Source organism: Cavia porcellus, unplaced genomic scaffold (assembly GCF_034190915.1).
Source record: "Cavia porcellus strain 051 isolate PalLab524CR breed Dunkin Hartley unplaced genomic scaffold, mCavPor4.1 scaffold_18, whole genome shotgun sequence".
In the NCBI taxonomy this organism is placed as follows: domain Eukaryota; kingdom Metazoa; phylum Chordata; class Mammalia; order Rodentia; family Caviidae; genus Cavia; species Cavia porcellus.
The window spans coordinates 66,978,191-67,006,046 of NW_026947501.1; the positions used below are offsets into that span (position 1 = coordinate 66,978,191).

Below are 27,856 nucleotides of genomic sequence, written 5' to 3' on the forward strand. Positions count from 1 at the left end.
CAGAAGAAAAAAGAGAAAAAGAGGGAGAGCCTATCAACTTTAGAAACTGGGTAGTGGACTGACAGATTACTTCCTCTTATAGCAGAAATATTGTGATTTTCATTTTTACACAAAATCGGAGCCAAGACTCAAAAATACACAGTTGTACAGTGGTAAAACACAGTGTCTTTCTGCAGGATATGAAAGAGTTCTGCTCCATTCACTCTTTACTGAGCACTGTGCTAAGTCTGTGGGGAAATATGATGCCACAGGACACACGGAGGTGGGAGATTTAGACTTGCGGAGTGTACCTGCAGGAAGCATAGGATTCTTGAAATACCAAGAGGTGTCTGACAGCATCCTGGCTCGCTAAGGACAGCTCTGGCTTTTGTCCAATACCCTAATTTTACTAGGAGCACTCTTTCACTCTGTGGCTCTATTTGGAGGATAAATGATATATCACTTCATCTCAGATTTGGGCCATGAGAAAGCATGAATGATGACCACCCTCCTCTTTTGGGGAATGTTGGCAAGAATAACTATCTTTGTACACATCCACCCCATTACTCGCTACTTGCATAGGAGCAGGAGGTGCAAGGCTCTGATGTTCCCCAGGACACATGCTACAAGTGGGCAAGGTCATTATTACAAATGGGTAAGGTCATTGCATACTCATCAGTGAGAACTCTTCTATGTCCATGGATTCGATATTTTTCTAAATTATGTCTTCTCAGGAGCATCCCAATATTTTCTTGTGTTCCTTCTTCTCTTCTTATACTTGTACACAAGTTAAATGGCATCTTTGGGTTAAATACACCTGGTCAGGACCCATATTACGTCTTCAGATGAAAGGCTGCTCATTCATGAGGTTTTCTCTGAGTCTCAAGGGCACCCTCTTGTGGTTACGGTGTTGTCACCTCAGTTGGTTTAGGGTCCACGCAGGTATTTGTTGGAACTCACTTCTGCGTGTGAGTCTGAGTGCTTCATGGAAACAAAGCCACGGGGTCTGTGTCTGCTCCTTCATTCCTTTTACTCTGGCTCTGTTCCCCTGCTCTGCCTCCCAGCAGCCATGAAGTGAACATCTTTGGTCCACCATGTGCGTCCACCATGATGTTCCTGCCCGGAAGCCAACAAACCACGGACGAAGTACTCTGAGTGATCCACAATAAACTTCTCTTCTTTAAGTTGCTGGTGTTGGCTACTGTGTCTCAGCAACAGGAAAGCATACCCACATTGCTTATCCTCTGGTTCTCAGTCCTGAGTGGCCCATTCTTCCAACTCACCTGCATCTGGTGATGCAGGTTGAAAGATTTCTATTTGGTGTGGAAATAGAATAATTGTTGGCCCTCATCATGGGTCACATCACCCGGTGCAGATTTTACCTAAATGGGTCCCAAGTGGTATTCATACTTTATTCTTATCATTGCTGACATTATCACTTCATGTCCACCTATTGGGCTTAAAATTAGCAAGTGCTATAAACTGTATGGAATCAATTTTACTAGTAAGACACATGCTCTTTGCCTTCTACTCCTTGGTATTCTTTTCATTGGAAAGAAAGGAGTTCTGCTGCTGTGCTTCAAATGTCACCTCCACAGTCCTCCTAATTTTATTATTTAGAAAATGTAAAACCCCATGCGATGGCGTGACTTCCACAAGCAGGCACACAAAACATATTTTAAGTTAGTTCCCAGAGGAAGTTGTTTTTGTTTCCTCTCTTTTTTTTCCCCTCCTCTATTTTGTTTTGAAAGGGAAAAAAAGGCTTTGCTTATTTACTTCATGGGAAAATCATTAGCATTTTGTATTTTCTTTTGGTAGGCTTTTCTTTCTCTCTGGGAATTATTTTACATCTGAAAGGGCATTATTTCACTATTCCTCAATGAATAAGGAGAAAGGTCTCAGGAAGCCTTTCCTCCTCAGCGCTGCACCCTCCCTGCTTTCCCAGCCCGCATAAGCATAGAGTGTGTGACTGGAGGCCAAGGAGTAAGTAGAGTCTTTGTAGGCATTTTATTCTTGACCTCAAATTCAGGGCATATTCTAGAATGACAGCAGTCTCTGGTCCCTGCCTGTGATGCCTGCAAAAGCTGGCCCTTGTCATTGACTTCCAAAACCAACAGGGTGACTTTTATTAAAGAACATTCCTCACGTGGGCGTAGCAGAACCTGTAACTGGGATTTACACACTTGCATTTAGGGAACGGGACCATAAACACAGGCTCACGTTCACAAATTATTCAGGACTGCACATAAAAATCAGGGCTCATTGGATCTCTGAAAATAAGATTACATTTCTCCAAGATTTACCGCACACTCCACTCTGGATCACTTGAACAAATCATTGTCACCAAGCTTAACCGGAAGTGAAAATATAAGGCGCACAGGCCTGGCTCTCCCTCCCCGAGGCAGGGAGAGGGTGATTGGCAGGTAATGTATTTACAGAGTGTTTAAAGTGCGATGCAAATGAGGTCTTCACACTCTTCTCCCATTGGTGCTGTAGTCTGGATAAATCACACCCTTTGGCATTTGCATTGATACAACAAGAACATAGCATGTGGCACAAATAACCTCATTTCCATAAAACAGCCTTTTAAAATTAGAAAATGTATAATTCATCCGGGTGGCTATTACTGCTTTTGGGGAGGGATTTAGAGTTGTATTTAAATGCAAATGCAAGTGTCTTTTTTTTTCCTCCAAATTGCACATAGGAGGCACAGAATTTAGAAACTCCAAACTATACAGTTTCTCTTAGCAGCAACATTTAGGTTGTAATGCTAATGACACAATGCTCCTGTTTGGCCCTCTGTGGTTTGTGGCAGGCTGTCACCCTTAGAGCTAGTCCTGCAAACTCCAGGACCCTTGCCATTTTACACAGGAGGACACTGAGGCTCAAGCGAAGCAACTTCTCATTTTCATGCATGCGTGGAGTGGCAGAGTCAGGATTGCACCTCTGATGGGAGTTGGGCTCCATGGATAGGTGGAGAGGTCTCAGAATGGACCCAAGGTATCCAGAATAGGGTTGGACTTGAGAGAAGCTGGAAGAAGAAAATTACAAAGGTGAAGAATGCCTAGACAGGAAGGACATTCTCCTTACCAGTCCCCTTGGCCTGACCGGTTCTGCCCTGTGCTCGGCTTTCAGTCCTTTAGATGAAAGGAAGCAAAACCCTTGTAATTTCCTGGTCCCTCCTATCCAACCGTGCTGCCTGTGTCTACCTTATTCCAGGAACCTGGCTAGCCCATGCCCACCTGGGCGGGAAAATGTCTGCAATCCTCTTTCTGAACCATGGGGCTCCACAAAGGACCCTTGTTCCTGGGTTCTGGCTCTCAGCAGCTCCTCAGAAGTTCCCATGTCCTCCCAAACCAGTTTCTCACTGGCCTCATTCTGCCTTACTCTGGTTAATCCTTATTCATTCTTCAGGGTTTAACTGAGGGGAGACTCCACTGGGAAAACATTCCTGACATCACTTCTACGGGCAACCACTCCAGATATTACCCTCACGTTTTCACCAGCCCTCTAGGTCAGAGTTTCCTAGTTTTACACTGGAAATCTTGGCTTCTCCATCATTTTCCACACTGAACTGGATGCTCTGAGCCAAGGGCCTTCACTGTCTATGCATTGCTGAGAGTGAAAAATAAGAATTCTACACAGCTGTATTGAGCCCCAGTTCTGCAGATGCTGTCTGCATGGTTTTAGAGAAGTAACTTCTCTACATCTCAGTTTACTCCTCCGGACAATGGAATACCAGGGTCAGAGGAGGGGTTAACAGGGGACAGCTACAATGATTACTATTGCTAATATTTGTTTAATCAACTCCTGCTTGAATAATACATAACGCTGTCTCCAATTTTGTCTTTTGCCCTTTGGTTATGAATGAAAAAATCCACTAAATTCCTTTTATGAAAAATGTCCCCTAATCCCAGCCCTAATGACAGCATCTTATTATCCTGTGTGCTTTCCAGACCAAAATCTTCCCATCACCCAGGAGTGTTTCCTCTTGTCACCTTCAGGGTCGGTCACTCCCAACTTGAAGGCTCTGTACCAACACCAGTATGTGCATGTGAAAAGGGGTGCAGCTGTCCCTATGAGCCCTGAGCCTGAGCGCAGTCCCCAGCCGGCCTTTCCTGTTCCTCCTTTTCTCACTGGCCAAGGAGAAGGTGGAAATACTGAATTCCAATTTTCATGCAATTCACACTTCAGATCCTGAAGGGGGAAAACAGTTTCATCAGGGACTTAATTAAAAATACTTACGATGGCAGCGAAACTGAAACACTTGCAGGTCCAGCGATGAGGAATAGAAGGAAATACTTACTTGATCAAGAACTTTATTTTTCTGAATCTTTTCTTTTGCCTCAGATATATAAGGGGCTGGATGCTTCATAACGTCCACATATGGGGGTATACCTGTCCCCAAGGGTATGCAAGAATTTGGGGGAGGCAGAGATGCTGTCCCAGACATGCTTAGCAGATGAGGTTAGGGATGTAAAATATTCTACAGTGTGAAGAACACTGCGAATGAAAAACAATCCCACCATAGGATCAGACCTGTCCTGTGGAAATATATATATATATATATATATATATATATATATTACAGTCTTAGCATTCCATGAAAGGCTCATTGAAATAATAGATGCATAGATGCTCAGTGAACTTTTGGTTAGGAGTTTTCAGGTTTGAAGCACCCTGAGTTTTGTGATGCAGCATATAATTAATTATCCTTGGAATTCTGTGCCTTACCCACATGCAAAAGTTTCAACGTTTTCTTCTTTTAAGCATGTGTTTTCCAGGAAATAATATGCACCTTTATTCTCTATAACTTTTTCCTCACGTGCTCTCCTCTAAGGCTCTCAGTACCCTCAGCACTGGGCGTGGTGACACTGGCCGTGCAGGACTCATTTGGGATCTGTAATTCTTCGTGAGGTGACTTGCAGCCTGGTCTAACAGTCAGAAGTGAGTCTGAACTAATTCCATCTCTGGTATTGCTGATTCTCACTTTTCTACAATTATCTTTTTTAAACAATGTAGATTACATTTTCTGAGAAATTCCTCTTTGCCAGATGCTGTGCTCAAAGCCTTGCAAACATCATTATGGGTACAACACTCCAGTTAGAGGCTATTTCTCCAATTTCAGAATGAAGAAAATGCATTTTAGTGAGGTGTGTACCCTTTCCCAAGATCCAGAGACAGCAATTTACCCAAGTTTAAATGTACATCTGTTCAACTGTATTCAGAGAAAATTAAATTATTGCATTCTGTTTTCCAGGATATTTGCAATAAGTGCAGAGCACAATTGAATATATAAAGAAAAAAATCTATGAAATTCACTTTAAGTATTCTACAGGCAGAGTAAAAATATGTAGTTTTTTTAAGACAGGGTTCCTTTTGATGGTGGTACATATCATTCAAAGACAATTTAAGCTGAAACATTTGTAAATATTTTTAACCACTGATCTGCTCTAAATTCCTAGTGGTCTGCTTGCATAGCCTATAAGTCTGAATCCTTTACCTCAAATTCAGGGCAATGGACCTCTTCTTACAAAGCACATTCTTATAAGGTGAGACTAATAGTCTATCCTGATTCCCCAGAAATCCTCTGGTCCCAAGAAGTTTATAGCACTTGGAAGATAGAAAATCAAATAAAACCAAAGAGACTGAGTCAGGAGAAGAGATGGAGATGAAGTTGGACAATTGAGGCATCCCCAGAGCTTAGAAGAGCGACCGTGACAGTCGGAGTGGTGCGATGAGCACTCTTGGGATTGTCTCTCATCTCAGCAAATGGATGACAAATGTTTCACCAGGGTCAAAAGTAACCATGGATTCACAGCATTTGGCCATTTTGCTGATGCGCTGGTGTCCCCCATGTCTGTCGATGTCACAGCGCCTGTGCTCATGGTCATGCGAGGAGACAGAGCTGTCCATGATGTTGACTCTAGAACATTCTGGCTGCACCCCAGGCACTGCAGGAGGCAGTGACTGTACTCTTCCCCAACTTAGGTGACAAATAATAACAATAAGACCTAAGCCCAGCTGTACTTGCACATGGGGAGGTCAGTCCTGGACTCCCCCAGTCTGCCGTTACCACCAAGTGTCCCTACACACCAGTCACGGTGTTAGGTCCAGAGGGGTCCAGCAGCCCATTCTTGCCTGTCAGTCTCAGCAGTGGCAAAGCACAGACACCACAGCAGATGGTTTGAGGAGAGAGCCCTTGAGCATCGGCCATGGTCTCAGTAGGTGGTCTTCTCCTTCTCACTACCCTGCACTCCTCCAGCCGAGCTTTCCCAGCTTAGAGTCCGTGGGTAACTTCCACTATTCTTCACCAGCTTCAGAGTAGTAAGACACTTTTGTCAATTTCCAGGGAAATACCAGATGCTATGCAAGCACCATGTTTTGGTTAGCAAGCTCCAAGGAGCACATACCAAACAATTGTACAGAACAAGCCTAAGCATTATCCTCATTTTACAGAGGAAAAATGCTGAGGTATGGAGAATGTAAACAACTTATCTAAACCCACATAGTTATTTAGTGTCAGGCCCAAAGTTCTCAACCAGAATTGTGACCTGCTTGTAATCTTAACAGTCTCTGATAGAGACTGGTCCATCATGCATTGAACTGATAGAGCAATGGTCCAGTTGGAAAAAGTGGGGATATTTACAAGAGTGCATCAAACCAGGAGGAAGAAGGTCGGGATTTGAGTCCCATTCTGCTGAGTAGTCACAGAGGCACCCTTCAAAGTCACTTCCCTTCCTGGGACTTCCATTCTCCAATGATCCCAGCTTCTTCTACTCTTCCTCTGGTTCTCTAGTCCTTCAAGCTGTTCTGTGCCCCAGCCCTGCAGAGACCCAATGTTACCAGCAGTGGCAAAATCAAAGGTTCAGTATGGTGTGGCAAAAGCAAGCATTGTATCCTCCTTTAACCAGTTTATGAATTATGTTAATAATACCTATGGATTTATTATTGATAACTATGTATATTAAGCTGTTAGACTGTCTCCAGGATTGTGGCCAGGGCTTCCAGCATGCTGTCTTATTTAACATTTATCTCCGTTCTATGAGGCAGGCATCATCAAGAACTCATTTTAGAGGTGGGAAGCAAAGGCGTAGAAACATTAAGTAGCTGATAGTGTTTTCCTTGTGGTGAGAGAGCCAGGGTGCAAACTCAGTTTTCTCTAAACCTGAAGCCTCTGTCCTTGCCACTCTCAGAGTCCCCAGAGAGCCAGGATAGGACTCCTATTTTTCTTGACTCTATCACAACTGTTTGACATATGTGCAGGCCCATGTCCCCTTGTTTTCTGAATTTTCTTCTTCCTGCAAGTCTCCCAGTCAAGTCTGATCTCCTTCGAGCCTCTCATCCAAGGCTAGAGAAGCTGCAGGAAGCTTGAGTCACTCCTGAAGCTCACTTATCTCTGTTCTTCCAGCTTTGGATAGTTTCACAGCAGCCAGTGGCATGAGCTGAATCCATCCCTCCAGAGAGCACAGATGGAATCCCTAATCCCCAGTGCCTTAGACTGACTGTATTTAGACACAGCACTTTGCTGATCAGTAAGGGTGGACTTTAATCCAAAGTGACCAGAGTCCTTACAGGAAGAGGAGATTATGAGGCACAGAGAGATGACCCCATGTGGACACAGGGAGAAGACAGCTCTCTTCAAGCAAAAGTGCGGGGCTTTGCAAGGAACCAAAGTGCAGGATGCCTTGACCTTTCACTTTTCAGTCTCAAGAACTGTGAGAACGTTAAATTTCTGATTTTGAAGCCACCCAGCCTGTGATACGCCACTACGGGGTGCAAGTAGAATAACACTACAATGTCACATCATCATACAAGATTCCATTTATCAAGAAAATTGGTCTTTCCAGATATAAAACTTTGGTGGCAAGTTGTAATCAGTTCAGATAAAATACAAGAGATCCTTCCTAACAGATCCTGGCATTGATTCAAGAAGGCACAGAAAAAGCACAGTGAAGACTCCCGCCGTACAGTAGACAACAGTGAAGGACGAAAGTAACATCAAGATGAGAGTTAACCCACATTTTGTGTGAGACACCTTTGGCGTCTTTGTACTAACTGCTACTCTGAACTCTGGTCATTCTTCATGTCATCCTGCCTTATTGAAGACAGGTCACAGTCTTTGCAAATGGCTTGTGTAGCCCATGTAGAAGAGATCTACCTGATAGTATCCAGTCTATTGAGAAACCTATGTTTGCTATGAACCCTGGCTTCCTCTTATCTGCATCACAGAGACACAGCTGTTTACCAGGCATTGCAGTGCAGGGGAAGGTGAGGAACAAGGATTTGTAGCATTGAAGGGACTGAAGTTAGCGCCATTTTACAGAATCTGAGAAGGACTCAACATGGTATGAAATCTGAGCCTTCAAGTTCACTTTGATCCATGCAGAAAGGGAAAGGGTGCTTCTGTGAGTGCCCTGCAGTGACCTTCAGAGAATGCTAAGCACCCAGAGGGCTTGGATGACCAACATGTAAAGAATCTAGGTTAGGTGGCCAGTGATAAAAAGTCCAAACTAATTGACTGGACAAAAAGTGCTAGCTATTGCTTAAAAATCACTGTACTTTTGGCCAAGTTACTTTACTTCCAGTCTGATTTTTACCTACTTATTAATGGGATGAGTCCCTTTCAGGTCTGGTACTGTGAGGGATAAATAGAGCAGAAGCTGTGAAGGACCAAAGACAACATTCTGAGCAAACTGTTGGAACTCCTTAAACACTAGTCTTCCCCCTCACCTTCTGCTTTGTGTAAGTGTCTGCCTTTATCATTTATCCTGGAACTAAGCTGAACAGATTTTTTAGATCTGGGATTAAACTCTGGCCTTCAATTGACTTTGCTTATAACTTTAGCAATCAATCCTTGGTCTGATTCCACACTTCCTCTGTGAGCACCTTCAATCTCTTTGGGATCTAAACTTGAGTTGTGGATGAGAACAACATCCTGTTGTCATTTTCACAAAGTCATTTCAATGTGAGAAACAATTTGCTGTGGTCTGTTTGACACTGCCCTACACTTTATGGAAATTCTCCTGGTACAGTGCTCAGTTGTGTGGTTAAGGAGAATGGAAAGGGTCATAGACAGGTTAGAGATGTCTATGGGTCATAGACAGGTTAGGGATGCAGTAGCTAACATGGTACCTGTTGGGTGTAACAGTAGTCAGGTTTAAAATCCCCAAAACTTCATGCTCCCTTGTAAGTTAGCTCACAATGTTCCTTGGTCTTTACAGTTCTATAAAAATCCTAAACAGCTCTCCTTACTTTTGTATGGCATCTGGTGACCATGAGCATCAACCATGCATTTTTTTCCCTTCATCTTCTGCTGGATGTAGTCTCCAGTTCAATTCCAACTGTAAGACTCTCTATCCAGAAAATATCATTTGAAACACTGGATTTCAACATGTATTGGAGCTCAAAACTACTCCCAAGAGAATTCAGTTTCTCAGGCACACCCTGGAGGGAAGGAAGGTGGCTCACGGGCACCAGGAAGTTGTCTTTGGACTATAGGAGGAAGGCAGTGAGTAACCACCAGAGCTGTTCTCTAAGAAGCTACTTCCTTGTTCAGTCCACTCCCTTATCCCCCAGTAACACCCCATGAGGCTCTCCCCATGAGGGTTTCAGGAGTAACTCATCTCCTGTGTAAGAGCTAGCCTCACTATCACCCATTCTGTTGTCTCATTTTGCATCTCTTCTTGCCTTATCTCTAGCTGAGCTCAATTCAGTATTGGTGCATCCATGGGCCATGCCAAAAGCCACCTTTCTTAAAATATTATTGTTACCAGGTTGAGGTCGATTACTAGTACAGTTAGGAGGATGTGGGCATTTCTTTCTGTTAGGCTTTTTGAGCTTCATTATCCTCCTCTGTAAATGTTGTGGTAGTTCTACATAATCTGCAACATTTTAGGAGAGTTAGATGAGATAATGCATTAATTACCCTAGGGTAATTAATGTTCAACCCACGTCTGTGATGTCATTCCAGGATAAGTAATAAAACTCTTCAGCCTAAAGCACTGCCAGGAGAAATTATGCAGCACCAGGCCCCATGAAAGGATATGAGATACCAGGTAAAACCATGAGAGTGATGTCAGGATAAAACTGGATCCCTGAGTCACCTCCGCGGATCTTACATGGAGTGTGACCCTGACAAGCAGACACGTTACAAACTCTGTGAAGGGTCTACAAATGGAAGCTCATTACATTTTTAAAATACTGAAAGGGATAACATAAACCAGGCAATGCTTGAGAGTACTTGAAAATTGTCATAGAACACAGAGAGTGCCACAGTGATGCCTAGGAAGGCAGAAATGGCCTCAGTAGCTGAGAAACAAGCAACACAATTGCTGCTCATAATTTAGAAGGAATTTCTTAATCCGATGACCTCCTTCCACCTCGCAGGAAGCCTATTAACCCAAGAGTTTCGCTTACACTATTGACTCACACATCTTCATATTTTACATTTATCCTCTTACGCTAAGGAAGGCACACACATCGTTTTACTCAGCAAAAATACTCATGAATAGCTGAACAGACATCGAAAGTGGATATGAATCAACTTTTATCATTAACCTACATTCATCTGCTGAGAAGGCTCTAAATAATTCAACTTTAATTTTCCTGGGAACAAGTTCAATGATCCAAGTGCTCTACTGCCCGGTGTTAATATCTACTCAATGCATCTCCTCAAGACTGCAGCTAGCAATCAGTCTATTTTTCTCCTGCATCATTAATTTCCCCTTTTGTCCTGAACCAGTTTGATTAAAGATATACATAAAATATCTTCTGTTACATAAATCCCCACTTGATTGGATGTCTTAACCTCTGGCTATCACCTCATTTCTTTGACTCCCCATTATACTTACATTCTTCAAAGAACTGTCTACATTCTTTCTCCCCAAAGCCTTTCCTCTTGTTCTCTTTTGAACTCAGCTTTATTAGAGGGAGGCAGAAATCTACAGATATTGCTTTTATTCATTCAACCAGGTCTTCTGTATTTCTTATTTAATCCTTATTTTTCTAACTCCTAGGGAAGGATTTTCCCACTTTACTGTTCTAGTCTTATCTCTGGGACCTAGAAGAGGCCTCTTAGAATGTGAGCTTCCATCTCAGTGGGTGCGCAGCCTGCAGGAGAGATCCCATCCAACATCCAATGAAGACCACCTGGGCCACTATCAAACCAGCACCAGGCACCCTGGAACCCCAGAAAAAACATTCCCTTCTCTTCTTCTTTTCTATTCTACTTCATTGTAAGTATTTCCAGTGGGAAAGGGGGAATAAGAGCCTTCCTGATGAGGCCCCCAGGGGATAGTCTCTCAGAGTCTCCTGCTTTAGAGAACAAGTTAGACAGGGAATCTGAAGGGGCAGAGGAAATATTTCCAGACAAAGACACAAGCAGGAAAGCAGAAAAAGAAGAAATACTTTGATTTTCATTATATATCTCTGTGGAGTTTTTTCATCTGAATGAACTCCAGGTGCTTCTCTGATGGAGAAGCGGACTTAGGGGAGGAAACACTGATTCAGGAGTGCTTTTTCTGGCTTTTTTTCACCAGTTTTTTTCCAGTGATCATGGCATTGCAGACTATGTATTTGATTAGGAACATCTATTCCAAATAGGATTTTTGATGACTTGCAGAAATGCACATGGTGCCTTAGCTTGGCGCTTGAAATGTGTGTTGTACTTGGAGAGAGAAATACCAGGGGCAGGAACCCCTTCACTGAAGATCACCCAGGCAGTTCAGACTGAACAATATAGGTTAATACTGTATTTTGGTTTGCTGTCTTTCCAAAATCATCAGCTTCTCCAAAAGAAGAGTTCACAGCTTCTCTCTAGTTTTATCACAGTCACAGCCACTGGGAACCTCCACAGCAGGACCCAACTGTCTCTGCCCACTGCTTTGGGGTAAAGTGGAGCTTCTTAGGGCACTAACTTTCTTCCAGTGTAGATTTGCTGTAAACGACCCAAAGGCACTTGGTAGTTTAAACCAAATATTAAATTAAATGCTAAGGTTAAGCTGAAACCTAGCATTTCTTCATCTTCAGTTCTCTTAGTATACAGTTTTTAAGATATATTATACAATTATAGGTTAATGGAAAACATCAAGGAAAGCTGTTAAGCAAGAAAATACAAATTTCAAAAAAATAAAAATACAAAGAAAATACAAATTTCATTTCCTACTAATACAAATAGCTTTGGAAATCAGTCGTTATTGATATACATCAGCAGTCTTTTGACCTTGGCATCATCTGAATTTTTACTAAAGAATAAAAAATGTTAACAAAAAAGAAATACTCACAATAGTAATAATCTACTCAGGTTCCTAGTTTTCAAAGTAAATGTTGGAGTCTCTAAACATTATTCTGGATTTGAATGTTAACTGAGCCCTGAGGGACTCCTGACTCAAAAAATGTTTGTGGTTTTAAGCTAGTAAGTTTGTAGCAAGCCAACACAGAAAACCAATCCAGAACATAAGGATTGTTCCATGAAGGTACGTTTCCTTAGCATACTTTTCCCAATAACATTTGTACATCTATATTCATTTATATTTATTAGGATGTGTCTGTGTGATATTTTAGTAATGAGTTTTCCGTAGCCAAATTCTACCTGTCCTTCAAAAGTAAAAAAGAAACACAGGATAAAATAGTGAGAATGCAAGAGGCATTGAAGTTCAAGTCACAAGAGTGCTGTTGCCTGAATTACTAAATAAATATTAAGATGGGTATGTATAACACACACACACACACACACACACACACAAGTGTGCATGCACACACAGATATTTATTGTTTAGTGGAGGTTCAAATTTAACTGACTGTCTTGTGCTTTACCTGGTAACCCAACCCAACTTGGATTATCTGACTCACATGCAAGTAGAGATCTAGGCCTTCAGGATTCCATCTGGGCCCAGCTTAGTCATTTCCTTCAGAACCCTTATAGAACCCAATTACCAACCCCAGTGACTTAGTAACAGTGAAATTATGAAGGGTATAGTGGATTAATGAGTAGATTTCAAATTGATAATTTCCAGTGCACAAAAGGTAATTTAAATAATCATTCCCTAACTACACAGTGTGTAAGAAACACCCAAGGGAATTCAGGCTCATGAAGATTCCTGGTTTTGTCACAAATGGTTCTGAGTCAGTACCACAGGAAGGGGATGTAAAGTTTCTTAACGAGCATTCTCGATGGTTGTAATGACGAGTATGACTCATAACTTAACTTTCGACCTGGAGTTGATCTCTGCTCCTGTGAGTGTTAGTTCAGCAAAGCTCTGTACATATTTCATGAAGATTATTTAACTTCTGTAAACATTTACTGAATATGAATTGCTAAAAACACTGTCATATGATTCCTTTCTTCTGTTTTAAGTCACCCCAATGCCTTTCTTGATTTTTTTGTTTTTTGGAGAGGGTATACCTGGGATGGAATCCAGAGCCTTCTCAATGACCTATATCTCCAGGATTTATTTTGGGCGGAGTCTTGCTAAGTTGTTAGTTTGCTTGCTCTGGGCTGAAAGTTGAAATCCTCCTGTGTCAGCCTTGCCCCAGAATGCCGGGCTAGAGGAGAGCACCTCCATGCCTAGCACCTCTCTTTAGCCTCACTGCTTCCTCGGAAATCTGTCTTCTTGCACACCCACCAGCCCAAGCCACACAGCTTGGTCTGACTTAGACACTGTCGTGTGGTGTCCCTTGCAATCTCAGGGTGTCGATCATGCCATCCCAGTATCTTTGATTTCTCGATTCTTGGATAAAAGAAATAAGGCAGTCTCCCTTTTGTTTCGTTTTGTTTTGTTTTGTTTCAGTTTAAAAACCTCTTTAAAAAAAAATTGTTTGAAAGAAAAAAAAAAGAAAAACCACAGAAAAGGAAAACAAAAATCACAAGAGACAAACAAACAACAACCACAACAAACCAGTTCAAACATTTTAACAAGCCTGAATGTTAGGTATTTTGGCCTCCGTTATCAAACCCAGTGCCATAGCCCACATTATTTCTATTGGTATTTTATTTATTTATTTGTATTCGTTAGCATGTGTATGTTTTTTAGTAACTGCATGCAGTTATACAGAGACAATGTTCACGTCTTTGCGACACCAGGTCCAATAAACTTCCCAAAACACATTCTGCCTCTCCTGGAAATAAACCTGGGGCTGATCCCACTTCCCCAAATCTTTTGGGAACCCTCTGCTTGCCCTCCTGAGACCCTGAGCAGCAGCCAGCCAGCAGCACTTTCCCACGCACTGAGTGACCCATGCCTCACAGAAAACACGCATCGGGCACAGGAACAAGACTTTGTCCCCCCTTTCCTTAATTCCTGGCACCCAGACTTGCACAATTCCTGCTTGGAAGGACATGAATCCAAGCATCTAGGCATCCTCACTCCCAGTCCAATGCTGCTTGGGGCTTGCTTGAATAGCCTGGGCCCACTGGGTTAGAAAGCCAGGAAATTACTGGCTGCAGGGTCAGTTAGGTCCTTCATAATCAAAATAGCTCCCATTGTTCTGACCAACCATAGGGAATACTGTCTACAGATATCCTACGTACGGTCTGAAGAAACAAAAGAGCACAAACCAGAGGCTTTCCCTAGTCCCCACCACACTAAACAGGCCTCCAAGGGAGCAGACCAGCTGAAGAGCTTCAGTCCGCAAAAGGGTCATTTAGCAAACCGTGTGCCTGGACTTTGTGCTCTCTGCCATCCAAAGGTCTCAGGCTGATGTTCTTATGCCTGAGAGAGGGCAGAGAGTTTTGGATTGAAATGAACAAAGCCAACTCTGAACTCTGTCACTGAATGGATATAAGACTGTAGGTGTCTTCCCTCTCTCAGGTGTCTGTGAATCGGGGTACACTATCATGGCCCTGTCATACGGTCTTTAGTCTGTGCCCAAGCACTGTGCAGTTCTGGAAGGTAAATGTCATTCTCCTTGAGGAAACCCCAGGGTTCTACTCAGGACTGCGCTGGAGGCAGCCTGCAAGTGACCACACACCTATGGGGGCGGAGGACACGAGGCCACCATGGAATGCCAAACTCCTCAGCCAGCTGAAGCTGGTTGACACAGTGCTGGCCTCCTTAAGCACTTCCCAGCAGGCTTCACTTAACGTGAAACCCTAGCTAACTCAGCGCCAGGAAGCAGGGCCATGCCTTCCCTTCTATTTATCCACAGTGAGATGACCTAGGTGTCACCAGCTCACACCCCTGCAAGGAAAACACATGCAATTGGGTGACTTGTAGTGAACAGGATTTAGAAGTCTCCCAGGGGAAGTGTGACAGACCCAGACCCAAGAGACAAGCTTTGGGGACGTAGAAACTCAAGGAGGCCAGGCAGTTTAGACAATCATAATTCAAAGCCCAAATGAGAGTGTAGTCTATCCCTTGGGCAGGAAACTTATCTTCTCTGCATCTCTCAGTTTTATTATTTCAAATAAATAATGTTTGCCTCACCAAACAGTTGCAGTAAAGTGTGTGACATTTTCCCATAGCTGTTAAAGTATCCTCCAAATGGTTCCACTGTAGAAATATCATGGACTCATGTGAATTACCTGCCGAGAGCTGGCCTGCGCTGGGAATAAGGCAAGCTCTTCTCCGCTTTGTCTCCTGCACAATGGTAATAAGATCAATCAGAACATTGGCGATGACTGCTGAGTGAGACTGGGGGTAGGAAACTTCACTTGTGACCATCAAGGACGTGAGAATTAGGTTCTTTTGCTTTTTCATTACTTCAGGTGCTTTCTTTTTCCTCATCATCCTGTGCTCCAGTATCCAGAGACTGGGACTGAGGCACAGGAGGGAGGAGTTTAAAGGCTGCACGCTCTGGGACAGATTGGTCAGCAGGTGGAGCTCCTTAGAATCCATTTTAAGAACTAAGTCCCAACCCCTGTATCTACCTACTCCGCAGGTAGCTGTCCAAGCTGTAGGAGATTTGGAACTGACTTGATGATGGCATCAAGATAGTCAGGGACCTGGTTTCTGTGACTTGGGCACAATACAAGGGTTTCACAGTCTTTTAAAACTGAGAACCAACTGGAGAACCAGTGGCCCATTCCAAGACCACATTTAGTTTAATTAATCTGCTTCAGGGTTGTGGTTGTTTCTAAACTATGTCAGACAATGTGCTATGCATTTGAAGGAAAGAGATGAGACAATAACTTTCCCTACAACAGTAGCACAGGGTGTGTAAAGAACAGATACGCAAAAAGACAAATTATAAAAATGTATGATGAAAGATTATGTCCAGCAGATTTTTCGATTTTTCCTTGCAACTTTCATCATGCCATGAAGTTGGAATGGGTCTGATTCATACCCTAACCCCAGATGTCCTGAAAATAAAACAAGAACCAGATATACTTGGCATTTATAGGTAGTGAAGTTTCTAGGATTATAAATTGGAGATATGAGAAAGACTTGGGACTATCCGTTATCCTCTTTCCTTCTACCCTGAGAGAGTTCATCAAACAATGGATGTGATCCAGGAAGAAAGAGAGAGAGAGACATACAGAGAAAGGCAGAGAGATAAATTACATTCCATCTGAACCCTGGATACTGCAATGCCCAAAGCCAGTTAAAGCCCAACCCTCCATCTTAATCTAGTCAGAATCAAGCTTCTGTATTTTACAACAAACAGAGCTCTGAGTGATGGAGCTATAATATTTGAAACAGAAGGTTCTGTGAGAGCAAAAATTCTGGGATGGAGAGCAGGTGCCAGAAAAAATGACATTTAAAAGGAAGACTGTATTCTCACGAGGGTACCTGAAAGAACACTAAAGATTCAGAGTCAAAAAAGGGCATGGGGATTTTAAGAGCCTTAAAAATTGTTGTTGCTTCTCATTAGCTTGTGCATATCAATGTTTAAAGCAGTGCAGGTCGTAGTAGCTCAATCCAAGGAGCAGCCCGTATACATATCACAGATGGCTGGATAAAGAAAATGTGGCATCTATATATGGTGGCTATAATGTGAGGCACGTGTAGACAAATGGATGCACCTGGATAGTATAAGGTTGACTGGAATAAACCAGAAACACAAGCTTAAATATTATGTGTCTCTCTCATTTGAATGAGGGAAAGTACTAATAGAGAAAACATTCACTGGTGGATAGAAGGCAAAGAAGATGGATCTCTTATAGTAGGGGAGGCATCCAAGTGAGAAAAGCGAGGGTAAATAGGGGTGGAAGGAGAAATAGGTATAATAAAGATGTGCCATGTATAGGAACATAATAACTTCAATGAATTAATTCAGATGAATAACATCAATAAGAATGAATATTGAGGTAAGGGAGTTAGAGAAGGGGGTGCAGGGAAGGGGAAGAGGATTATACAAAAGAAACCCGCCCTGGTAACCAGCTCATCCCCAAGATGATTGTAAGCCGCATATACTGAAAACACGTACTAATAAACTTTTAATTGTTATACTTGGAACTAGTAGCGTGAACGTGTGTATATGAGTTTGGGGGATGAAAGGTAGGAGAGGTGTTGTCTTCTATCACTGTCACCTCGTGTCTTGAGGGTGTCACCAATTCTTTTATCTGTGAATTGGAAATACTTAAAATGGATGATGCAATGTTTAAGTTATACTGATAAAATGATTCATGGAAAGGTCCTGTCCATTTCAAGGACAGGTTAAACCTATAGCTGTCATCTCCATTGGTGCCCCAATAGCTGAAGGCAAGAGAACATACGTGTCCCACAGACTTGGTGTCAGTTCCCCCAGATGTATCCCCAATTATAGGCCTAACAGATAGCATTTGGCCAGTGTAGAAAAAGACATGTAGCTGTCCAATGGCTCATGCTGGGCACCAGCTTTGCCAATTCATCAGGAGAAGCAGTAGCCCAGAGTCACCAGAGCAGGCATATCAGCCATCAGGTCCTTGAAGCAGCCAGACAGAGAAGAGAAAGCAAGGCTGGCCATGGATGGCCACAGAAGGACCCAAATGCCCCTAGGCAGCCATCCTCTCTCAATGGGTCTGTCTGTAGCAGCCTTACCATGTGAGGGACCTAACATGCCATACCACTCCCATTTCCTTTAATCAAGTGAGCATAAGTTCATTGCAGAATAAAACAGTACATGCTACATATCAAATAACTGTTATTAAAGTCTTCAGCATAATGCTTGACAACAAACAGTAAAAAAGTACAGAAGGGTAATTATTATAATTATTGATCATAATGTGAAAAAAAGAAACTTATGAAGTCCAGAAGCAATACTAAAAAGCAAGGGCTGAGGGCAAAAATTCATTAACTCAATGTTATGGTTTGTGTTCCGATATCCCCCAAAGTCTCATACAGTCATGGGGAGTGAGAGGGGGGGTTCAGATGTGACTGAGTGTAGTTTGTGATTGATTTATGGTCCAATACAGGGATTAAGGATATGAATGTTACACGCACCCTACTGCAAGTTATAATATAAGAGACAAAGACTTGTGTCTCACTGTTGTTTTTGCTATTTTTCACCACTATGAACTGTTGCCCCTCTACCATGTGTCACTCTGCCTTAGAGCCAGCTGATGATGGACTGATTGATACTTCTACAAACTGTGAGCTAAATCAAGACCATCTCTTGGCACTGATGAAAAAGTTGTTAACACAATAGTAAAGAAAATCTAAAGTATGGGAAAAAATCTCTACAAACCATGAGCTAAATAAACATTCCCTTAACTTGTGGGTATTGGATATTTTGTCTCAGCAACGAGAGAAGTAACTAAGTCACTCAACTAATATTTGTTAAGTCCCTTATATATGCCAAACCCAGCTCTTGGCACTTACAAAAAAGCTATAAACCCAATATTAAAGAAAAGCTAAAGAGATGGAAAGAATAAACAATCTAAGGAAGACAACACCCAGTTCTTTCAGATTATACCACCTACTGAGATAGACAAAGGGGAGTAAACAAGTGAATAAGCCACTTAATTTCAGGTATGAATGAAACTCACACCAGAGTCAAAGAATAGAAAGGGACCAGAGGTCACACTGAGGGTAGGTCTCAACAAAGGGCTTCCAGAGCTGCCTAATGGTGCGGATCTAACCATGCAGCAAAGCAGGGGGCTCTGCGGAGGTTGGTATCTCGAGGACCACAGGACTGAGAAAAAACACAAAACCTGCAACTGGAATGATCTGGAAATATGGAAGAATACGCAGAATGCCAAAATAGCTGAAAAATTTTGGAAAGAAAAAGTAGTCAAACAAGACGGAACTAGAAATGAGGAGGAGCCGGTACAGGAAACTTTCGAAATACAGACAAGCATAAACGATTGAGTGTTTTGTTTTGTGTTGTTCCCAAAGGTAAATGAAAGGCTACAGAGGGGTTTACAAAAAGGACTGAAGCTACGTAAGTTTTATGCTGAAGTTAATTGTGTGTTTTTTGCCATGGACTCCACACAGTGAGGCTTGGGTGATGCAAGTTTGCTTTCCTACAGTTCTGCAGGCTGGAGGTCCAAGATTAAGGCACCAGCAGTTTCATTTCTCCCGTCCTCTTTCTCAGTTGATAGATGGCCTCAGCACCCTGTCTCCTCCTGTATCTTCCTCTTCACCTGTCTGTCTGTCTGTCTGTCTGCAGATGTCTTTTTCCTATAAAAACTGTTGTCGTGGATTAGGGACACACTGAACGCTGCACTTTAATATACTGTTACATTACATCTTTACCTTTGCATGGTGTAGCCACATCCTAAAAAATTGAGGATTGTTTTCCAGCATATGTATTTTAGGAGCCATGATTCAGCCCACAAACAATTATTCTGGCTGTTGTGGGAAGAGTAGATGGAGGAGGTTGAGGTAAGTATAAACCTGGTCGGCTTAGTGGGAGACCATGTTAGCTGTGTGTGCAAGAGAAAGAGTGAAAGCTACAATGGGGGAGTAAACAAGGGGTGAAGAAAGGTGATCAGATTTGGCCTATTTTGAGGATTTAACTAAAAAATTCACAAATAAATTGATAGGATAGAGCAAGGAAGGCAGAAATCGAGTTAATGATGTTTGGACTGCATTTACCAAGATGTAGACAATGAGAGGATAAATCTTAAAACATAATTTTATTTTGTGTATGGTAGGCTTGACATGACTATGATCCTTAGAAGTGAAGGATGGTCACTGACCTTGGAGTTCAAGGAAAACAACAGAATTGAAGTCACTGACCCGTATTGGTCAGTGTAGCAGTGTGCTCTGACAAGGTCTCCACAGGGCAAAAACTAGATGGAAAGAAGGGCTGGCCACAGGTCTCTGCAGACTCTAGTATGTCAAAGGAAAAACAAAGAAGATAAACAAACAAAGAAACAAGGTTATATAGGATCCTTGAAGCTGAATAAAGAATATTTTAAAGACAGAAGGAATAACTGTACTATCTGCTGATGAGCAACTTCTGATAGAATGTTTGCAAAGAGAGCTTGAGAACTGACCGTTGGATTTGGCAATATGGAGAAGGATAAATGACCTTTACCAGAGCAGCTTCAGACAGTAGTGGTTGTGAGACAAAGAGTCTGGGAGTAGGGAAATGATTTCCATGAATAAATTTGCTGGAAGCCTATGCTGTAAAACAAACCAGAGCGATAGGATAGAATTTAGAAGAAGTTGTAAGTGACAGGGGAAGTTTAGGGAGTGGTTCATCCTCTAAATTGAAAAATATTAGAATAAGACTCCATCAAGATGAATATAAGAGATAATTGCAAGGAAAAAGGACAGAAATAGACCTTCAGGCAGAACAATCCAGTGGAACCACATTACACAAGGCAGACTCATTCTCTGACAGTGTGCATGGATTTCTGGTACTTAATTTTATCTTAGTACTTGGATCCAGGTGGACACCTGTTTCTGTCTGTTCTGTCTCATGCTCTAGGAGTGACCTCTGCATTTTCTAACTCTGACCACAGAATTCACAACCAATTGCTAGAATTAGAAACCTGTACAACTCAGGAACTGGTACTTGGAAGTTACTGACTGCTTTGTTCAGTAAAAAATTTCCACCAATAAAAATTTTCCACCAGTTCTTATTTCTGTGACAAGTCTACTTTGTTTTAGCTAGTAAGCTTCCTGGTGAGCTTTGCATGCATTGAAACACATAATAGACACTAATATTTACCTCCAATTTCAGTACTATATTGTCAAATTTCCAGTGAGCCTAGGCAAAATGACAGCCAGGACAAATGTGAAAAATTTCCTCCATGAAAAGGAAAAAGAAGAAAGACATGAGACAAAAGTTTTAATGCCTACGCTTCTCTAAAAATCAGTTTTCAAGAATATCATTTGGTTATTTCTAAGTGTGTGCTTCTGAACAGAATCCATGCTTTAGAGAATTAGCCGAGTGTAGGGCCATACCATAGCGACCAACCTTCCTGAGATTCCATCTGGCTAAAACCTACTAGCAAGTTTTCCTTAAGGATGCATTTGCAAATTTAAAATGTCTACAAATAGAAGTCTGAACTTGCAGCAGGTGCTCAATTAAGGTCTATTTATTTTGAATATATCTTTCCATGTTTATGTTAATTGAGGGTACTGACCCATTGCAAAATAGGTTAATAAACTGAACTTCAGCAAGCCCTGTCTGAATTTCAGGTAGGTCTTTTCACAATACAGTATTGTGTGGGATACACAATACTGCTATCAGTATTGGGTCCGTGCTATCAGAGAGCTCATCAGATACTAGGCAACAAGGTGATGATTAGCAAATAACCGTATATCCATTTATAACCGTGCTAAAACACGGGCACTGTTGGTATACCCTCTAAAGTACTGACCTGTATGGCAAATGACTGGGAGTCTGAGAGTGATTGGTAGCATAGAGATTGTACTATTTCTGCTATTGGTAAATTTATATGGAGGGTAATTTGGGGGGAAATTTCCCAGGAAGGAGTCCATGGTGATCCATATAAGATTGGCTCTTTGTTGCAGTAACATTAGGAAGGAGTCCATGGTGATCCATATAAGATTGGCTTTTTCCTTTGTTGCAGTAACATTATTAAGACTTTGCTAGCATATACATTTATTAAATCATTGCACAGTCTTCTGGGCTTGGTGATAAATCAGGATATAAGATGGATCACACAAGCAACAAAATACATACAATTCCTATGCTTAAAGATGATGTGTAAAGCAGCCAGAATAACAGAGATGGGCCGCAGCCAGGTCTTGCTCTGTGGCTGCAGCTGACAAACTTCTTTGCAGTGAATATCAACCGTAGGCCTTGTTTTCCCATATAAATTGATTACAGCACTCTCACATCTGTCTACTTGTGTGTTACTTTGGTTGTTTCCCCACAGTAAGAGCAGAGTTGAGCAGATGCAAGAGAGAGCATAATGCCCTGAAACCCAGATGTATGCAGAGCGGCCACTATAGACTCCTGAGCACTGTGTCATTCTGCCCCGCCATGGGCCAACCTCAGCTTTGCCACCAGCTCTGTCAGCGAGGCTGTGAGCAATAAAATGGTGAAGTGAAAAATCAGAGGAACGATGAATTCCTAAAAAAAAAAAAAAAAAGTTGGGGGTGTGAGTCTCACAACAAGCAAATTTAACAGGCGGACATCTTCACCAGGGTTATATTCTTTCTTCTCCTCTGACACTTGCTTGTCTTCTCTTCATGGTCCTAAGACAGCTGTCTCAGTTCCTATTTTCACGTGGAATCCCTTCATCCAGGTGCAACAAATCAAGTATCTGTGTCTTGCATCCCACTTTATAAATGAGGCAGACTTTCTGAGTTCCTGCCAGGAGATCATTGCTTCTGTATCACTGGCAGGAATTATGAAACAGGCACAGGTTTTATACCAGTTACTCAGCAGAGCAACATGGTTAGTGGAGTCCATCCCTCTCGATCCCCCTCCCCCCACCAAGGCTGAGGAAGGATCCAATATGTTCTGAAATGGAAGGTGTCCCTGCCATGTGATAAAACCAGCAATCAGTTAGAAATAAGAACACTGAAGGACATTGATATTACCTGTTATATCAACTGAAATAATAAATTGCAGATGTTTTTGCAGTGTTACATATTAAATAAGCAATAAAGGCAGGCTCCATGAAGATAAGGAATTATTTTCTATCCTGTCCCTAGCTACGGTATCAGAGTTAGAACAGCACTAACAATTCCATTCCATTAGTATGTTTTTTTTTTGCCAATCAAACTTAACCTTAGTTAGTCAGCTTCCTCCTAGGAAGGAAGCAGTGCCAAGGGGCCATAAACACTCATAGCAGCCTAAGAGACTCAAGTGCAAAAAGCCCCCATACAGAGAAATAGTTACACAAAGACCCTTTCCAGCATTTACTTTGGCCGGGCAGCTGTCCGAGTAGGCTGCACAGAATTAAGTCATTCTGTAACCTGAGAACTTTTATTGCACAAGTTCACGGTCTGTGAGATATTGGCCTTGCCTAGGGAGAAAGGTTTGAACAAAGAGAGGCTCCCTGCCCTGAGGAAGTAGATTCCTGCAAGCCCTGAAGGTGTGGTAGGGAGGAGCTTCTGGGAAAGGTCACCCTGGAACAGCTGGGAAGTTAGCCAAGTTAAGAAGGGGAGCCCTGCAGACAGAGCCAGAGCTTGGGCTGGGAGAGAGCAGCATGGCATGCTGGGGGCTGGCCATCAGCACAGGTCAAAGGGACACCCAGAACCAGCACAGGGAGTCAATCTGGGGTAGAGCCTCAGTTCTGAGGAGGCCCGTGCTAATGTGCTCACTTGTTCACTTATGATCTTGCTTAGTGTTAGACACAACAAAGCCGCCTTAACTTTTTTGATATTTCTGATGCAATGAAATGAAACAAACAAATGTTCCAAAATGGTACTCCTTAATAATTATTCATTTTCCCAAAGAATATAGCATTGACATAATTATATTAATATGAGCTTTATAAAAGAAATTCACTATAGCAGAATTAGTCTAAAAATAAGGCATAACTTTAAATTTCTATGGGAAATATTTTTTCTCCAATTTTGAAACTTTGTATAATATTGTTACATAATCTGATTTGAAGCCTTAAACAAAATTCTAAATTTGAAGACATCATTTGTTGTGAGAGTCAAATCTAATGGTCTTACTTATATACTTTATTCATTCACTAGTTTACAAGTATCTAACATAAGGAACATTCTAGAAACTGCAAATGGAAACAGTGATGGAAAAAATCGTGTATAGCTCTGCCTTCATAATTCTTGCAGACCCAAAGGATAAGATATATATTAAAGAAATGCAAATAATTGTATTACTATATTATTTTAATTTCTTCGAAAGATAAACAGTCTTCCTATATCTCTACTTCTATATTTATTGGAAAAAGAGCGAAAAACATACAACTTGTAAATGACCCTGAGCTTAGAAGTACTAAGTTTAATTAGTCTATGGAGAAAACTGCTCAAAGAAAGTGGATGAAAGGCAAACAGTGGTGGTTGGTACATCAGAGAACGGCTACTTAGGAAATTCTGGGGCATTTATGCAAGTCCTAGAATGACTGGGAAAGAACGAGAGGGAGCAAGATGAATAGTAGAAAGGTCCTCCAGAGACAAAACCAGTCATACTGGAATCCTAACAGAAGTTCCTATCTCCTCATGCATTTCTCAGAAATGCAGTCATAAAGGTCTTTTCTTTAGCCCAAGCAATGTCTTATTTTATGTGCATATTTCTCACCCAAGAAGTAGGAGAGAACAGCCTTGATTTTCAGAGATCATGACTTTTGACTTCAGAGAAATAGATACATTTGTCCAAGGAAGAATCTGAATATTAAACAACAACATGGAAAGGGACGAATTATGAAGAAAAGGAAAGAAAGAAGACAATTCTTATTTCCTACAGCAAATTACACAAATTATATTGTCAAAGAATGTATTAGGATTAAGATCTAACATGTCCCCCTGAAGTCTCATGTGTTTAAGGAGATTACATAATAGGACTCATCTGTGGTTTCATCCACTGATAAATTCAATACCTGAACCTACTAATCTACTACTTGTTGAGAAGTGGGGCTTTTTGTGGAGTGGATCACTGGTCATGACCTAGAAGTTTGCATTCTTCTCCCAAGATTCATATTCATTCTCTCTCTCTCTCTCTCTCTCTCTCTCTCTCTGTCTGTCTGTCTGTCTCTTTCTCTCCCCTCCCCTTCTTGCTTCCTGGTGACCATGGGGTAAGAGTCCTTACTTCTCCATGCCATTCCACCATATTCTTTTAACCTGGAGCCAACCAATCTGGGAATGAATCTTCTAGAGACTGTGAACTAAATTAGCATCTTGTTCTTTAAGTTGTGCTTGGTAGTTGACCCTAATAATGAAAATTGTACTAATACAGAAAACAAGCTCCCTTGGTGCAGAGCTCCCCAGATAGTGCAAAAACAGTAGTTATTTATTTATTTATTTATGTGTTTGTTCTTGAAGTACAACAGTGGACTAACAAGGGTTAAAGCTTCTTATGTTTCCTTTGTTCTATGGTTTCTCTTAACCAAATTTTACCTAAATCTGGATCCTAGGCAAAGCTGACAGTCATACTATCAGCTTAGACCCAGCATTCCAAGTCAGTTTTCCAGGTGTCTAAGCTAAGTGATAACCATTGTTACTTTCAGAAAAATCCAAAGAGGACCCAACTAACTGCTTCCTAATACTTCTACCAGTTGAATGAGGAGATTTCATACTTCCCACTTTAATAGCTTAAGCTTCCTAAATGATATCATGCTATCATGTCTAGAAATAGTGTTACTCATTAGCACAATAGATGTATTTCAATTTCTGCCATTAATTTTCACTTTCTACCTTGCTATTTCCAGACACTAGAGGTTGGATATTTATGCAAAACCACACACATTTTGACTGTATTCTTTATACTTCTGGTGTCATATTTGTCCAGTGTTACAGTTAACAATTCTACCAATCTAGACACATACTCTTCTAATTGGCATCTTCAAATTTCAGTTTTGAGAAGTGATACACTTCTATCATTATAATGCTTTACTAGGAACTCTTTAGGGTTGTGATGAATAGTTTGCTCCAGACTACATCTGTACATTTTTGAAGCTAAACACAAGAAACACTATGTAAAATGCAAAATTTATCTTTGCCATTTTAAGTTCTCAAGATGCATTTGGAACCCCTCTTCAACTTACTCATTCAATGGCACTGGTACACAGTTTAATGAGGAGGAAATGGGGCCATGACATTTCTCAACGACTCTAGAAACCAAGGCCTTAAGTTTCCAAAAGACTAAGGAGAGCAAAATCCATGCTGTATGGATGGCATTGCTCATTAGGAAGAAATACATAAATCAGTAAAGAAATATATTAGTAAGTAAAGCAAATTTTAAAAGTATCATATGCATATTCTTCTTAATTACAAAGAATAATTGTACATCATATTGAAACTTAATGCAATTCTAATGAACTAATACAATAAGAATCTAAACTTAGTGTGAGCTGAATGTGCTAGAGTTATTATTTGTGTGTTTGTCCTCATTTAGGCCTTGAGTTTCTTGAAATGAAGGACTGTTTTATTAACTTCTATGCCCCATGATCAATATGTTGGCTGAATTAGAGGATTAATTTACAATGAGGAAGGGATTTAGTATATTGAAGCCACAGTAATGATTGAGAAGCCCTCATTTTTCTAAAATCGAGAACACTGTGACATGAATCTCTATGGGTCTGATTCTGACACCACATAAGAGTAAAGGACAAAGGCTTTGGAATTAAGACAGACTTTAAATTTCCACTAAATCTCTTGTTAAATGTTTATAGAATATTTCTTAACATCCCTTAGTTCCCCAGCCCCAGTTTCTTATTATTTTCAGGTGAAGGTAATGTTTTTCCCTTCATGGAAATGCAATAAAATCAGATAAACTGTATTCAGGAATGTGAAAGAGATTTTATGTGTACACTTGTCCCTAATACGGAGTCCTATTGCAGCAAGATTTCCAAAGTCCTTTCCAGATTGATTGTGCAAAAATCAATATAATTGTTCCCTGCTCAGCCTCTTCAGGGAGAGCTCAGAAAAGCCACTGATGTCTTCTGGGGCCCTGATTTTTTTACTTTACATGAAGAAAGATATGGAAAATGGATGAAAGGAACTGGAATTTGTGTCCTCAACCATCTCATTCAGCTTCTGACATTTATTATTATATAATTTAATGTACATTCTATTTTTGCATGTGAAACTTGTTGGGATTAGAGAGATTCCCTAGTTAAATGGTACTTTGTAGAGACCTAGATTTTATTTCATATTCAAAAATGTATTTCTGACAGGAATTGAACTATTTAGCGGACATCTGGAGGTTGAAAGACATGATGTTAATAGGCAATCAAAAAAGATATCAAGAGATTAAGGAATTAAACAGATAAAGAGAATTTGAACATGGGAACAGGCATGGGTGATACCTAACACTTTATGTAAGAAAAAAACTGTAGGAAATCAGTGAGGAAATCTGCATAACTATATGGAAAGGTATTAAAGAAGATTAAATAAAAGTTTATATTCAAAATGATGGGGAGATTGGTACATAATTAGCTAATATTCCCTACTAGAAAGTCAACATTTCTTCTAATTATGTTCGCTATTAACACTTAATTATGTCAACTTAATTATGTCAACACTTGAAAGGGTCCTCTCAGCAAGAGATTTAGGTCACAAAGAGAACAGAGGTCACAGAGATGGATAACAGACATGGAACACATGGGACGCCATTTCTGTTACTTCCTATGATTTTCTCGATTTTGAGTCATCAAAAAAATTTAATTGCATGTCCACATCATGGAAAGCATACTACTAGACAGGTAAGGCAGAAGGATCCTAGGTAGGCAGGTGGGAAAGCACAGGAACATAAAGAAAGAATTGCTGTGGTTACCAGGAGTTCAATTTCCTTTAAGTCAAAGGAATACAAAGCAAAGTGACTTAGCAAACAATCTTAAAAAGAGAATTATGTAATTTATTATTCAATAAAGTACAATAAAACAGTCTAATATATTGTG

At 41.1% G+C, this 27,856-nt stretch overlaps 1 long non-coding RNA gene across 2 annotated transcripts in view; it reads right to left on the minus strand.

Moving 5' to 3' along the window:
• The window catches only part of LOC134471399 (uncharacterized), a 52,922-nt gene that overhangs the window by 1,615 nt on the left and 23,451 nt on the right, over positions 1-27,856 (minus strand). The window contains exon 5 of one of the 2 annotated variants that reach the window (XR_010040858.1): positions 21,668-22,395. The exons of the other annotated variant lie outside the window; for it this stretch is intronic. This is a non-coding gene — a long non-coding RNA (uncharacterized LOC134471399). Of the gene's footprint in view, positions 1-21,667; positions 22,396-27,856 lie in introns of those variants that run through there. 2 annotated transcript variants of the gene reach the window in all.